The sequence below is a fragment of the Artemia franciscana genome, chromosome 14 (assembly GCF_032884065.1).
Source record: "Artemia franciscana chromosome 14, ASM3288406v1, whole genome shotgun sequence".
NCBI classification, from domain to species: Eukaryota; Metazoa; Arthropoda; class Branchiopoda; order Anostraca; family Artemiidae; genus Artemia; species Artemia franciscana.
The window spans coordinates 28,713,274-28,729,496 of record NC_088876.1 but is presented as its reverse complement, the minus strand read 5'-3'; the positions used below and the strand labels follow the sequence as shown (position 1 = coordinate 28,729,496).

The window sequence follows — 16,223 nt, the reverse complement described above, 5'->3', positions numbered from 1 at the left end:
GATTATTTAGACATCTGAGAGGCTCATAATATTCTAACCAACCAAAATTACGAGCGAAAAAAATATAACTGAATAAACACTAAACACATCAATAAAGTCTACAAAAGAGAACAAACTTCTAAAAAAGCACAAACAAAAGTACATAAATAAACATTATTATTCACAGGGATATTTACAGTCACAGATTGTTCCAAAAAAATTGAAACGATAAGTCTATTTTATTAAAGTTTAAATTAGTTTGAATAAGTCCCCCCCCCTCCAAATTTGGCCTAAACAATAAAACTTACATAGGATGGCTTGTCAGACTTAGCAATCACCAAAGAAACATGATTAGAACAAGGTGCTTAATTTCACCTATGGATAACCAGGCATCGACTTGAGAAATGATTTACAAGAAATCGGAACTTGTTGGAAGGAGGTAAAGAAAAAAGACTTGAATAGTTTGGGGAGGAGGAGGAATGTGCACAACTGTGTTGGCTTCAGTTAGCCTTGTGCTGGAGTGAGATGTAAGTAGTAGCAGGAGGGTAATTTACTATGGGGCAGGGGGGAGGCAACTTCCCAATCCAGAACCCAGTTCTTCCTGTGTTATCCACCCTAGAACATGGATACAGCCCTGGAAACAGCAAAAGGTCTTACAAAATATTTGTCAATCCGCAAATTTATGTCTGATTATCCTTACCTGAGGGTGAGCTTAAATAGATTCTTGTAGCTATGCTTAAAAATAAAACTAGTGTGGTCAGATCTTAACTGGCAAATATGGTAATAAGAATTTATAACAACAATAGCAAGAATAAGGCGAGTAGCAGTAACAATCCTACAAAAGAACAAAATTCTAGCTTTTTCATTCACATTACATGAAACCATAGCTATTAACTTGAAAGAAAAAGGGGCGTTATTTTCAATAGCTTTGTCACTGATATTTGTTCGAAAAGGGGCTAGGGTGTGACCTTTTATAATCTACTCACCCCATTCATAATTAATCTTCTTATGCTTCACTAATTAAAACAGGCCTTGATTAAGATTTTTTTCGGGGGGGGGGGGCTATATAAAACCGGGACAGACTGACAGACCAACAAACCGACAGAATTTGCGATCGCTAGATGTCACTTGGTAGATACCAAGTGCCATAGAAACAAAGATAAAGAAGCATGCTTGGAAAAATTTCCGAGCTCATTTTTTCAAAAATCTATTATAAAAACCGCGCTCTTTATTTTCATCAAAAACTGTTTTATATCTGAATTAATTAAGTAAAAGCCAGCTTAGTATTCAGCTGATTAATTAGAAAATATTAATAGAGTTACGCATATTCAGCTACAGGCATATTTGTCTACGGCCAGCGTAATCGTCAACTACTTAGGATGAATATATATTCAGAACAAATACATAAACAAATCATCATATCATGCATTTGCACCAAGTTTAGTCAATAATTTGGCTGATTGCACTTGTTGTAGATGTAAGCAAAAATTATAAAAAAATTACATTTGGTGAAAAACGATTAAAACATGAAAAAAAAATTAAGAAAGTAAAAAAAAAACAGGGTAATTTTCCTGCCAGTTGAAAAAACGAAGCGAAAAGACAAAACAGAGAGATTTTGTTAAATTTCACTTGAAAAAGCTAGATTTTTTTTGGGTTTGAGCACTGAGGAGGGCTCGAAGGAGATCTTTTCAAAATATTCGTTTTTTTCTTTTCAACTGGCTGAAATCGTCCTGGTTATCTTAGACAAAACATAAAAATTAAAACTTATAGGCTTTGTTAGGGTTCATTTCAATAGGCTAGTTTATTTTTCTGTGTTTGAGCAATGAGGACGGCTTAGCGGAGGTCCTTGCCGAAATTTTTCTTTTCTAAAACTGGATCCTGGAGCGGGAATATGGAAATGGAACGGTGAAACTGGAACTGATGTTGGAGCTGGAACTGACGTTGGGACAGGAACTTACGATATTCCGTTTATTGTAGCTGGAGTTATGCCATTACTTGATAGCAGTTTTTAAAAAATTTTGTGACAGTGATAATACTCAGTCAAAAAATCCCTTGATACCAGAACTTTCTTAGAAAAAAAATACATATAATTTGTCAATGTTTAGATTATATTATTTATCAGTATTAATTAGTTTCGTATTCCTGTATTATTTCCAAAGTTTAGTTTTTTTTTTTTTTTATTGTCATTGGGGACTGCTCGAGTCTGAGAATAATCATACCTTTTTACCGAATTTTAAAACATTATCGAAAATATCCTATGAAGCAATGGCATATAACACTCAAAGACAAAAACAATCCGGCTACAATAAACGGAGTATTACATGAAAACATTGCGTCGAATAAAAAACGAGCTATTGGTGGTCCAATGATGAAAGCGAAACCACGTGAAAGGCTATTAATTCCCAGGCATCTTATTAGTTAGTTGAAATCATTAATATTAATGATTCGACATACTAATTTTTCGACATCAAAAACGTTGGAAATGACAACTTGTGTCAGTGTGTCAAAAGCGCCTGAAAAAAAAAACATATACAAAAAGAACAAGAGCTAAGAGCTCATATGGCTCTTGTGACGAGGCAAGACGAGCTAAGAGCCAAGAGTTAACAACGCTAACAAGAAAAAAAAAATTTTTAATTCCTAAACTCATCTATATATTTTTTTTTTTTTTTTAGATAAACGTAAACAAGAGCTATGAGATCATAAGACACTTGTGACGAGGCTGGAAGAGCCAAGACCTCATATGGTACGAACTCTTATTAAATTCTAAGAATCAATAGATTGATTTAAAGGAAAATCAGAGGCTTAATGCCGGTCAGGATTTAAATTAAGAGCTCTGAGTCACGATGTCCTTCTAAATATTAAAATTCAGTAAGATCCGATCACCCACTCGTAAGCTATAAATACCTAATTTTTTCTAATTTGTCCTCTCCCTTTAGCCCCCCAGATGGTCGAATCGGGGAAAACGACTTTATCAAGTAAATTTGTGCCGCTCCCTGACAAGCCTACCAATTTTCATCGTCCTAGCACGTCCAGAAGCACTAAACTCGCCAAATCACTGAACCCCTCCCCCCAACTCCCCCAAAGAGAGCGAAGCCAGTACGGTTACGTCAATCACGTATCAAGGACATTTGCTTATTCCATCCACCAAGCTTCATCCCGATTCCTCCACTCCAAGTGTTTTCCGAGATTTCCTCCTCCAACTCCCCCTAATGTCAAAAGATCTGGTTGGGATTTGAAATAAGAGCTCTGAGACATGAATTCCTTCTAAATATCAAATTTCATTAAGATCCGATCACCTATTCGTGAGAAAAAATACCCCAATTTTCACGTTTTCCAAGAATTCCGGTTTCCCCCTCCAACTCCCCCCAATGTCACAGGATCTGGTCGGAATTTAAAATTAGAGCTTTAAAGCACGAGATCCTTCTAAATATCAAATTTCATTAAGATCTGGTCACCCTTTAGTAAGTTACAAATACCTCTATTTTCAAAATTACCCCCCTCCCCTCCCCAACTCCAGCAAAGAGAGCATATCCAGTCCGGTTATGTCAGTCACGTATCTTAGACAGGCTTTTATTCTTCCTATCCAGTTTTATCACGATCTCTCCGCTTTAAGTATTTTCTAAGATTTCCGGCCCCCTCCCAATGACGCTGGATCCGGTTGAGATTTAAAATCAGAGATCTGAGTTACGAGGTCCTTCTAAATATGAAGTTTCATGAAGATCACTCCTTCGTAAGTTAAAAATACGTCATTTTTTTATATTTTCATAATTACCCCCCCCCCCCCATAGAGCGAATCCATTCCAATTATGTAAATCACGTATCTAAGACTTCTGCTTATTTTTCCCATCAAGTTTCATCCCGATCCCTCAAATCTATGCGTTTTCCATGATTTTAGGTTCCCCCATCCCAAACTCCACCCAATGTCACCATATCCGGTCGGAATTTAAAATAAGAGCTTTGAGACACGATATCCTTCTAAATATCAAATTTCAATGAGATGCGATCACGCGTTCGTAAGTTAAAAATACCTTATTTTTTCTAATTTTTCAAAATTAACCCCCTCCTCCAACTACCCCCAAGAGGGTGGATCCATTCTGATTATATCAGTCATGTATCTAGGACTTGTGCTTATTTTTCCCACCAAGTTTCATCCAGTTCCCTCCACTCTATGTGTTTTCCAAGATTTTAGGTTTCCCCCTCCCAACTCCCCCCCCCAATGTCAGCAGATCAAGTCAGGATTTAAAATAAGAGCTCTGAGACACGATATCCTTCTAAATATCTAATTTAATTGAGATCCGATCACCCGTTCGTAAGTTAAAAATACCTCATTTTTTCTAATTTTACATGGACCCTGATACGCCTGCCAAATTTCATCGTCCTAGCTTACCTGGAAGCTAAAGCTTCATCGTCTTAGGCTTACCTGTGCCTAAAGTAGCAAAACTGGGACCAACAGACAGACTGACAGGATTTGCGATTGCTATATGTCACTTGGTTAATACCAAATGCCATAAAAAATGTTTATCGTATTATTAGACACGAAGGAGACATACTTGCTACTATTAATTTGGTGGAAATTATTAATTTGGTTGAAGCATCGTCTGCCTTTTCTAAAATCATACTGTTTTTTTTTTTTTTAAACTTAATCTACACTATCTAATAAATATCATCATGATAAGCACTTTCCTTCTTATAGAAATCAAACTGATACCTCTGTAATTATTACACTCACTCTTGCAACCTTTCCTATAAAGGGGTTTAATTAAAGTTTTCCTAAATCTCTTTGTACCTCCTTTTTTTCGAAAGTCACATCTACAATCTTCAGTAACTTATCTCTAATTCACCAATTTTTAGTATTTTCATAGGAAAAACAAAAATTGTGCCTTATGTTTTATAAATACACCCCCCCACCCTACATTTGAGTGAATTGACACTGTTGTATCTGCACAATATTCCAGGAACAAAACATGAATAATTCACAAATTTTCAACTGAAAACAATAAAAATCATTTAAAAACTATTATTAAAGCTCCCCTTTTGGGTAGTTTTTACAAAAATTTTATATTAAATTTAAAAACACGAGCAAGTGTGAATCATTTACTGGTGTCACGAGCACTTATGACAGCAGTATGTAAGACGGCAACGTATAGTTATTGTCACCTACTACACAGATGTATCATAATTACTTGCGTTTCGATTCAGTTAATTAGAAAAATATATTTTTCATTTAATTAATTTCAAATACAAATGACACAAGGTCAATTACCACGTCCAAGCATTAGAATATGACATCACTATATTAGAATATGACATCATCTGAAAAAGATGGACCGAAGACTGTGAAGCTCTTGGCAATGTAGCATACACGATAAAAAATTATTTATGTTCAAAAAAAATTATATATTTTTTATGTGGTCAAAAAATACCAGACACAGTCAGGTTATATATAAAATTCAACAACAACCAGATTTTTATATAAGAAAAAAAAAGATTATAAATAAAGTCTATACAGCTAGCAAATATTACCTGAGTAATATAACAAGAGCTAAGAGCTCATATGGTATGAGCTCTAGCAAAATTCTAAGAATCAATAGATTGCTTTAAAAGAAAAATGAGAGGCTTAATGACGGTCGGGATTTAAAATAAGAGGTCTGGGTCACGAGGTCAAGCTAAATATCAAAATTCATTTAGATCCGATCTCCCACTCGCAAGTTAAAAATACCTCAATTTTTCAAATTTTTCTCTCCCTTCAGCCCCCCAGATGTTCGAATCGGGGGAAACGACTTTATCGAGTCAATTTGTACAGCTCCCTGACATGCCTACCAATTTTCATCGTCCTAGCACGTCCAGAAGCACCAAACTCACCAAAGCACTGAACCCCACCACCTAACTTCACCAAAGATAGTGGATCCGGTCCGGTTATGTCAGTCACCTATCTTGGACTTCGGCTTATTCTGTCCACCAAGTTTCATCCTGATCTCTCCGCTATAAGCGTTTTCGAAAATTTTAATAAAAAATAAGAGATCTGAGTTTCGAGGTCCTTCGAAATATGAAATTTCATTAAGATATGATCACTCTTTCGCAAGTTAAAAATACCTCATTTTTGCTAATTTTTAGAAACCCCCCCCCCTCAGCTCCTCCAAAGAGAGCAGATCCGTTCCGGTTATGTCAATCCCGTATCTAAGACATGTGCTTATTTTTCCCACCAAGTTTCATCCCGATCCCTCCACTCTAAGCATTTTCCGTGATTTTAGGTTCCGCCCCTTTCCCCCAAATTCCCCTTCTTCGGATAAGGTCGAGATTTAATATAAGAGCTCTGAAACCCGATATCCTTCCAAACATCAAATTTCATTAAGATCCGACCACTCCTTCTTAAGGTAAAAATACCTCATTTTTTCTAATTTATTTAGAATTAACCCCCCCCCCCTCCAACTCCCCCAAAGAGAGCAGATCCGTTCCGGTTATGTCAATCACGTATCTAGGACTTTTGATAATTTTCCCCACCAAGTTTCATCCGGATCCTTCCACTCTAAGTGTTTTCCAAGATTTTAGGCCCCCCTCAATTCCCCCCAATGTCACCAGATCCAGTCGGGATTTAAAATAAGAGCTCTAAGACACAATATCCTTCCAAACTTCAAATTTCATTAAGATCCGATCACTCCTTCGTAAGTTAAAAATACCTAATTTTTTCTATTTTTTCGGAATTACCACCCCCCCAACTCCCCCAAACAGAACAAATCTGTTCCGATTATGTCAATAACGTATCTAGGTCTTCTGCTGATTTTTCTCACCAAGTTTCATCTCGATCCCTCCACTCAAAGTGTTTTCAAAGATTTTAGGTTACCCCCCTCCAACTCCCCCCAATGTCATCAGATCTGGTCAGGATTTAAAGTAAGAGCTCTGACACACAATATCATTCCAAACATCGAATTTCATCAAGATCCCATCACCGGCTCATAAGTTAAAAATACTTCATTTTTTTTCTATTTTTTTTTCGAATTAACCGGCCCCCACTCCCCCTCCCCAGATGGTCAAATCGGGATATTGACTATTTTTTAATTTAATCTGGTCCGGTTCCTGATACGCTTGCCAAATTTCATCGTCTTAGCTTACCTGGAAGTGCCTAAAGTAGCAAAACCGGGACCGACAGACACACAGACCGACGGAATTTGCGATTGCTATATGTCGCTTGGTTAATACCAAGTGCCATAAATATAGGCAGCCTGGTATCACCATGGCACCTCGCCACCACCATCACCCCTGGCATCCTTTCAACTCTAATTGAGAAAGAAACATAAAAAAGCAAGTTTACCTGAAAAAATTCCAAAAAGGACAGCAAGTGTTTTCATTCCGGAATAGATATTTATGTAGAGACACCAGAAAATGAATATGACACTCAAGACCCTACAAATAGCTGTCAACAGGATGATGTTCACAGAGGCTGATTCTTTCAAATAGATTGTCAGGTTTACCGACTCTTGAACATGCAACATATAATGGTCCATGGGAAAACAATCCGTATTCAGATCTATACCTCATGATTCTAATGATTGCCCTTGAGCTTTGTTGATGGTGATTGCTAATCGACCATTCCCTGAGTCGCCATCGTCATTATATATCCCCCTGTGCACCCCGGCGTCCCCTTTGTAGTTATGTCCCTGTGTCCCGGTCGTCATTTATATTCCTTGTGTCCCGGTCGTCATTTGTGTCCCGGTGTCCCAGTCTGTGATTTCTCTTTGAGTGTCCTGGGCGTCATTTATATTCCTTGTGTCCCGGTTTTTTTGTAGTTTTTACCTTCTTTTTAGTTTTTTTAGTTTTTTTTTTTACTTATGTCCTGGTCGTCATTTATACTCCCTGTGTCCCGGTGCTTTGTTGATTGCTAATCGAACATTCCTTTTGTCCCGGTCGCTCTCTCTTTGAGTGTCGTCATTTATTTAGATTGTCAGGTTTACCGACTCTTGAACATGCAACATATAATTGTCCATGGGAAAAACAATCCATATTCAGATCTATACCTCATGATTCTAATGATTGCCCTTGAGCTTTGTTGATGGTGATTGCTAATTGAACATTCCCTGTGTCCCGGTCGTCATTTATATTCCCAGTATCCCGGTCGTCATTTGTGTCCTTTTCTTTTTTAGTTCTTTTAGTTTTTACCTTTTTTAGTTTTTTTTAGTTTTTTAGATGAAAATTTTTTTTAGTTTTTTTCCTTTTTTTCTTTTTAGTTTTTTATTGGTTTTTACCTTTTTTTTTTAGCTTTTTCAGTTTTTTTCGTTTTTTCTTTTTACTTTTTTTTTTAGTTTTTATCTTTTTTATTTTTTTTTTATTTTTATTCTTAATTTTATTAGTTTTCTTTTTCTCTTCTATTTTTCAGTTTTTTCCTTTTTTTTAACTTTTTTTTTAGTTTTTAGTTTTTTTAGTTTTTTAGTTTTTTAGCTTTTTTATTTTTTTATTAGTTTTTAGTTTTTTTTGTAGTTTTTGCCTCTTTTTAGTTTTTTCAGTTTTTTTTTAGTTTTTAGTGTTTTACCTTTTTTAGCCTAACCAGGATTTGAACCTGGGACCTTCATTCTCCGTTCTGACACCCTCTCTCATCGAGTGACTACTCCAGCATGTTCATTTTGGTGTTTTAAATGGTATATTATTAACCAAATAAATGTCACCTGATCCACAGACAGACAGACAGACAGACAACTTATTTATATATATATAGATATCGTTTTTTTTTACAAACTTTTTTGTTATTAATAAACAAACGTACCTTACGAATTAACTTACGTAACCAACTTCTATATTTCTGTATTTTTATTACGTATATGAGGGGGTTTGCACCCTCATGAATACCTCACTCTTTACAATAAAGCTTGAATTTTGTCCCAAATCACAAAGGCCGTAGAATAAATTGCTAAAATTACTAAAAATACTTTAGCGTAAAGAGCAAGGTATTGTGGAGGAGACAAAGCCCTTTATATGTAATATTTTATGTTCGTTTTAAGTTTTAATACTGTTCATTACTTCCAGTTGAAAAAAATTATTTTTTTAAAATAATGCTAAAAATCCTGCACCCCCTTCATGGAAATTATCTTCCCTCATGATGAATTCCTCCATGGAAATATCCTCCCACGTAACCCCCTTCCCTGATCCACCCCCACCCAACACGAAAAATACCCCTGAAACGTCTGTACACTTCATAATAACCATTACTGTATGTAGACAATGGTCAAAGTTTTTACCTTGCAGCCCCTCCTCCGGGTACTGTGGGGGATGAAGTCGTCCCCAAAGACATAGTTGTTAGGTTTTCGTCTAAGTTGAACAGAATGTCTATCTCAAAATTTTGATCCGATGATTTTGGGGAAAAAATGAGAGTGGGAGGGGGCCTAGGTACCCTCCAATTTTTTTGGTCACTCAAAAAAGGAACTAGAACTTTTAATTTCCGTTAGAATGAGCCCTCTCGCAAAATTCTAGGACCACTGGGTTGATAAGATCAACCCTTAAAAAAATAAAAATAAATAAACACGCATTCGTGATCTGCCTTTTGGCAAAAAATACAAAATTCCACATTTTTGTAGATAAGAGCTTGAAATTTCTATTGTAGGGCTCTCTAATACGCTGAATCTGATGGTGGGATATTGTGTTTTTGTGAGAAAATGAAAGGAAAATGTGTTTTTGGAAATCTAGTGGGGGGGGGTAAAATTTATCTTTTAAAATAATTTTCAATGGAAATACACAAAAAAGGCATTTATCAATGCAAAACCCCACAAAAAGTTTATTTTTTAAATCGTAGAGCAATTTTGCTCTTTTTCTTAACTTTCTCAGTGGAAAAAAAAATGTATTTATCAAAATCTAGGGGAGCCCCTTGCGTCCCTTCTAAGACATTCTACTTTCTTAGAAAAAAAACTATTTATTTTATAAATTATAATAGAGCTGAAATGTGAAATTTACACTAGTGACAACTATCAGAACTAACCCCAAATTTTTCAGGGTTTTTCCGAATGTTGGGTACTGCGGTATCATTCAAGAAGTCAACAATTTATATTTTGTCTTCATTCATGTTATTACGATCGTTAATTTTTGAGACATAATGATTAACCCAATTTCCTTTTGGGGACAATGCGAATTTTCAATAAATTCGAGGCTAGTCCTGATGGTTGTCACTATTATGATTTTCAGGGTTCAGCTGTTTTAACTTATAGAATAAATTTCTGTTTCTAGGGCAATGGTATGTCCTAGAAGGGGCGTAAGGTGTTCCTCTAGATGTAATAGTGACAATTTTTTTGACCAGCTAAATATTTTTAGGGTTTTCCCGAATTTCCCCAAAAAGAAACTTGAACTCTCCAGTATATTGACAATCCAGATATTGACAATTTATATTTTGGGTCTATTCATGTTATTACGATGGTTATTTTTTGTGACTATTGATGAACCTAATTTCCTTTTAGGGACACTGCGAATTCTTGAAAAAATCGGAGCTAGTCCTGATGGTAGTCACTATCATAACTTTTTAGGTTCAGCTTTTTTAAGTTTTAAAACAAATAAGTTGTTTCTAGGGCAATGGAACGTCCTAGAAGGGGCGTAAGGTGTTCCTCTAGAAGTAATAGTGACAACTTTTTGGACCAGCTAAATATTTTTAGGGTTTTCCCAAATTTCCCGAAAAAGAAACTTGAACTCTCCAGTATATTGACAATTCAGATATTGACAATTTGTATTTTGCGTCTATTCATGTTATTACGATGGTTAATTTTTGTGACTATTGATGAACCCAATTTCCTTTTGGGGACACTGCGAATTCTTGAAAAATTCCGAGCTAGTCCTGATACTAGTCACTATCATAACTTTCTAGGTTCAGCTTTTTTAACTTTTAAAACAAATAAGTTGTTTCTAGGACAGTGGGACGTCCTAGAATAGACGCAAGGTGTCCCCCTAGTTATAACAGTGCAACTATAAGAACCCGCCTGAATTTCTCGGGAATTTGAAAATCACAGGAAAGAGCAAATTGGGTTAAAAAAAATAGATGATATATGAAATATAAATATAAAATAAAATTTAGCTTCTTTATTTGGCTTCTCCAATTTAATATAATTTTTTTATTATAAAAAATAGATGTAATATTTAAAACATATAAGCAAAATATATCTAGCTACTCACTACACATTCCCACCCCGTATCCTATACTTTGTGGCATCTGAAATTCTTTTCAGAAAATCAGACCAGTCAAAAAAGCGTTCGCTCTTTTTCTATTTCGCAAAATATTTACCAGGTGAAGCCACTGGCACAGAAATACACTAAAAAGCCAAGACGAAAATTGCGAACCCTACATTAGGCATCTCTTGGGTTGCTGAAAAACAACAAAAATAGTCGCAAAGTCTAGTAGAACGGTTTTGTTGATTCGTTCCAGAGTAAATTTTTTTTATATATAACTAGCTGTTGGTGTGGCGCTTCCGCATCCCCCCAAGCCCCCCCCCCCCCCTGCGCGCGTAAGTCGTTACGCGCCATATTAGTTACGCGTCATTGTAGTTATGTCCCTGTGTCCCACATGTGAATATAGATAAATATATACATGTTATATATCGCATTTCCAATTGTCATATACAAAGCCTCATATACTTACATCTTGCGAATATACAACATTCTTCACTGTCCCATTGTCTGTGCATATAAAGAGATTGTCAGGTTTACCGACTCTTGAACATGCAACATATAATTGTCCATGGGAAAAACAATCCGTATTCAGATCTATATCGCATTTTTCTAATGATTGCCCTTGAGCTTTGTTGATGGTGATTGCTAATCGAATATTCCCTGTGTCCCCTTCGTCATTTATATATCCCCTCTGCCCCCTCTCCGGCTTCCCCGTTGTAGTTGTGTCCCTGTGTCCCGGTCGTCATTTATATCCCTGTGTCCCGGTCGTCATTTATATTCCCTGTGTCCCGCTCGTCATTTGTGTCACGGTCTGTTATTTCTCTTTGAGTTTCACGGTCGTCATTTATATTCCCTGTGTCCCGGTCTTCATTTGTGTCCCGGTGTTCCGGTCTGTAACGTCATAAAGTCTTCAATGGCTCTGGTGGTGCTGCCAGTTGAGGAAGTTTCACTTTTTCTGAGGCGCAACACATTCTTATTGTTTCACCATTAAATTTCATGGCCTTGCAATAGGGAAAAATTTTAGACATAGTCCCGATTTGAACACATCTGCTCAAGCTATAATCATCGACTGGCCTGTTTTCACGCTGTTCTTGTGATTCCTCGGCAAGCTTTTTTTTCTTACTTTATCTATTAGCTGCAAGCCTTTAGGCATTAACTCTTTGAGCACCTTCCTCGGCTGTTTATTCTGCTATTGTAGGATTTATACTAAAATTTATCTTTGAATTAACTCTTTGAGCAGTTTCCTTGGCTGTTTCTTCTGTCATTGTTATAATGAAATTTATCTTTGAATCGCATTCTTATATACTTATAATGACGTCATATACAAAGCCTTTGACGTTATATGCAAAGCCTTATATACTTATAATGACGTCACATGCGGACAAACAAACACACATATGCGGACAAACACAAAACACGGACAAACAAACTTACAATTTATTTTTTTTTACAAGAAAAGTGACTTTAAAAGGGAGTTTTAGAGCAAGAAAGTTATAACAAAGAAGAATAATCTATATAAATACAAATGTACTGTCATGTCTGTTATCTATCTGTTACAATATGACGTCAATATATATATCTATATATATAAAAATAAGTTGTCTGTCTGTGTGTCTGTCTGTCAGGTGACGTCATTTTTCTGTGTCGACTGACGTCATGAAGTTAGTTGTCGTCATTTTTGCTATGACGATGACGTCATTAAAGGTATTTAAGACATTCGTTCACGGAAAAATGTTTAATTAGAGAAAGAGGCTTTCTATTTGTTTAGAATACAAACCTTTGCAATTTCTGCTTTATTATAGAACTGAAGCCATTCTGACCCCCTATCATGAGAGGTCCTGATCCCCATTCATATACAAAGGCAATAGGACTAGAGTAGGAAATAATTTTCAAATTGCCTTAAAAAGATCTAATTATGTATCTCTTTGTCAACCAAGAAAACAGAAAAAGTAGTTTACTCTAATGATTTATTGGGATTTGCAAGGATATGAAGAGCAGCAATCCCTATCATATAAGAAATATTTTATAAGGTATTTTTAAGTTTAATATGAATATTTTGGTTTATTAAAAAGAAATGTGTTTATTTGTTGTGAAAAGATAAAACCTTAGCAATAATTCCTGTTGCGACGAAAGATCAATATAAGTTTTATATTAGCTTAAAGTGATTAGAGGGAAACCAGCTAGTTTCTTAGAAAATATTTTGAAATCTGGTTTTTGTTCAGCCCTTCTTTATATCTTATCTAACTTCTTATGTGCATATTTTGTTCACTTTAGTTTAAAATATCAATAAATTTGAATCCAATGATAGTATAGCCATAAGAGTCCTTGGGGTAGGGGGTACAAATAGTAAAATTGAACACTAAAATATTCGAAACCACATCTTCTGCATGCTTTTTTTCTTTTTAATATTGGGAGAAAGCTCCGAAAATTCTTTTTTTGATCATTTTTATTTGTCTTACATTCTCTGTAGCTGTTCAGTATTACACTCGTAGAAAGTCTCCAAGCGAGAGGGTAGGGGGGAGAATACGCCTATCACTACAGATTTAGAGTTGGCAAACTTAAAGGTATTCATAAAGTGGTAAGATGGTTACTGTAAGAGTGGTTTTCAATCTGCACTGGTGCATTGAAGGAATTGATAGAAGAAGTTAAGCTCAACAATATAGTCTTTAAAACCACAAGATCAAGGACTAGGAAAAAATGTTTTGACTATGAATCAAATGATGTGAATGTTGATCTTTAACCTAAAGAATCATTTAAAGTCACGGTTCGCCTTGGACACAGACAGAGAGGGGTGCATTCTCTATATATTTTCAATGCTATAATATCTATAGTTAATGATCCATCAGCTAGTAAAAGTAAGTAAAAGTAAATCTTTGCCTCGTTTATTAGTTTTTTAACCCTTCTCACGAACAAACTGCCCCATAAACAAAAGTCCTAGTTCCCACCCTAGGCACAAGACTTGATTTTAGGATAGCATTATTTTCTTTGATTCATTAATTTGGGAGCATTATCAAATGAGGGTACTAGGTAAGCACATGTAGACAGATAGTAGAGAAGGCTGTGTCCAGGGAAGGGGTGTGACCCAACCCCCCCAAAAATGTTTATTTAAGAAAAAATGTTTTGACTATGACTCAAATGATAGGACTGTTGATCTTTCACCTTATGAATCATTTAAAACCTACAGTTGGCTGAGGAGACAGACAGAGTGGGGTGCATTCTCTATATATTTTCAACGCTATCAAACAGTTCGTGGTAACGAACTGTAGTTAGGAGCGAACAGACTCAATAGTAACCGAAAATCTAAAAAACAAATCAATATACACATAAAAAGAGATGAAATTTTTATGCTGATTTCAAATATATAATTTTCATTACGTTTAGTCTTGCCCATCAAAAGTTACGAACCTGAGAAAATTTGACTTATTTTTAAAAAAAGGGAAAAACAGAAGCCGCCTAGAAGCCATAGAATGTCAATGAAAATCACACCATCGGATAAAGCACATCAGAGAACCCTGCTTTACAGGTTTCAAGCTCCTATCTGCAAAAATGTGGAATGTTGTGTTTTTTACCATTAAAAAAGATTATGGATCTGCGTGTATTTTTTCCCCAGAGGTGATCGCACCGACCCAGTGGTCCTAGAATATCATGAGAGAGCCCATTCTAACGATAATTAAAAGGTGTAGTGACCTTTTAAAGTGAGCAAAAATTTCGAGGGCGACTAGGCCCCCTTCCACGCTCATTTTTTCAAACATCAGGAAATATAATTCATGTTTCCAAATGACGTCGTTTGGTGACCAAATTGAAGATCAAGGTCCTTGTATGCCTACTTTCAAACTAAAAGGGCAAATTTTTCATAGAGGAGGCTCTCTTCTACCATTCTCAGGAGAGCATCACAAATTTTTCCAACTATACTTCATTAGTGATAGCAATGCTAAATTGAATGCACGTTGTGGAATTTCTCCCGGCGTTGATAGGAATATCGTTTTCCAGTTGCAACATCTTGCATCCATAATAATAATTTAGTGTATCTGTTCAAAACATTAATTGACTTGATGCCTACTGATACACATAAAATTGTTATTTCCGCTGAAAAAACGTCTACTGCTGAACATATGCAAAGATACAATGCTCCAACTATCAACGAAGTGGCAATTGTTATGGTCGGTGATGAGTTCTTACCGCGAGATATTATTCTTTATAGGCAAAACAATCGGTTGATAAGAGTTGCTGAAACTAATCGATATTACGATGCCCTAAAATATCCTATAATTTTTTTGGGATGGAGCCGACGGCTATCACTTTAATATAAAATTGATAAATCCAGCCATTAACAAAGAAATGGATAAGAAATGCAGCGCAATGAACTATTGTGGCTACAGAATAATGATTCGTCAGGAAGAAGAGAATTATTTTTTTAAATGCCGTCAATTGTTTCACCAATACATTGTCGATATGTATGCAAAGATTGAATCAGAACGTTTGCTATTGATCCATCAGAATCAGTCCAAGCTCCGCTCTAAACAATACATTCATTTACGAGATGCAGTTGTAAATAACGGTAAAACGACTAACATTGGAGGAGTAACGATTTTACCTTCGTCATGTGCTGGCAGTCCGCGCCATATGCATGAGTATGCTCAAGATGCCATTGTGTATGTTCGTCTCTATGTTCGTCCAGATTTATTTATTACACTAACATGTAATCCATCTTGAGACGAGATACAGCAACTTTTACTTCCTGGACAATCGCCGGTTCATAGACATGACATTACGGCCGGTGCCTTCCGGAAAAAATTGGAATCACTGATAAATTTCATAGTAAAACTTAAAGTGTTTGGGCTAGTGCGATGCCGGTTGTACACAGTAGAATGGCAAAAGCGAGGATTGCCACACGCACATATACTAACATGGTTATTTGATAAAATTTCTTCTAATGAAATTGACGACGTGATCTCCGCTAAAATACCTGATGTAGATGTCGATAGGAGCTTACATGACATTGTGGTAAAAAATATGATCCGTGGAAGTTGCAGTGAACTGAATGAAAATTCACCTTGAATGGACAGAGGAAGGTACACAAAGCAATACCCTCGACTTTTAGTACCTAACAC

At 35.9% G+C, this 16,223-nt stretch overlaps 1 protein-coding gene and 1 long non-coding RNA gene across 3 annotated transcripts in view; both read left to right on the top strand.

The window, feature by feature from the left end:
- Positions 1–8,644, top strand: part of LOC136035534 (uncharacterized) — a 33,479-nt gene extending 24,835 nt beyond the window's left edge. The window contains exons 3-4 of the long non-coding RNA XR_010619463.1: positions 2,652–2,722; positions 8,513–8,644. This is a non-coding gene — a long non-coding RNA (uncharacterized LOC136035534). The remainder of the gene's footprint in view (positions 1–2,651; positions 2,723–8,512) is intronic.
- LOC136035538 (S phase cyclin A-associated protein in the endoplasmic reticulum-like) overlaps positions 1–16,223 on the top strand; it is a 598,516-nt gene that overhangs the window by 224,045 nt on the left and 358,248 nt on the right. The gene's annotated exons all lie outside the window — the stretch shown is intronic.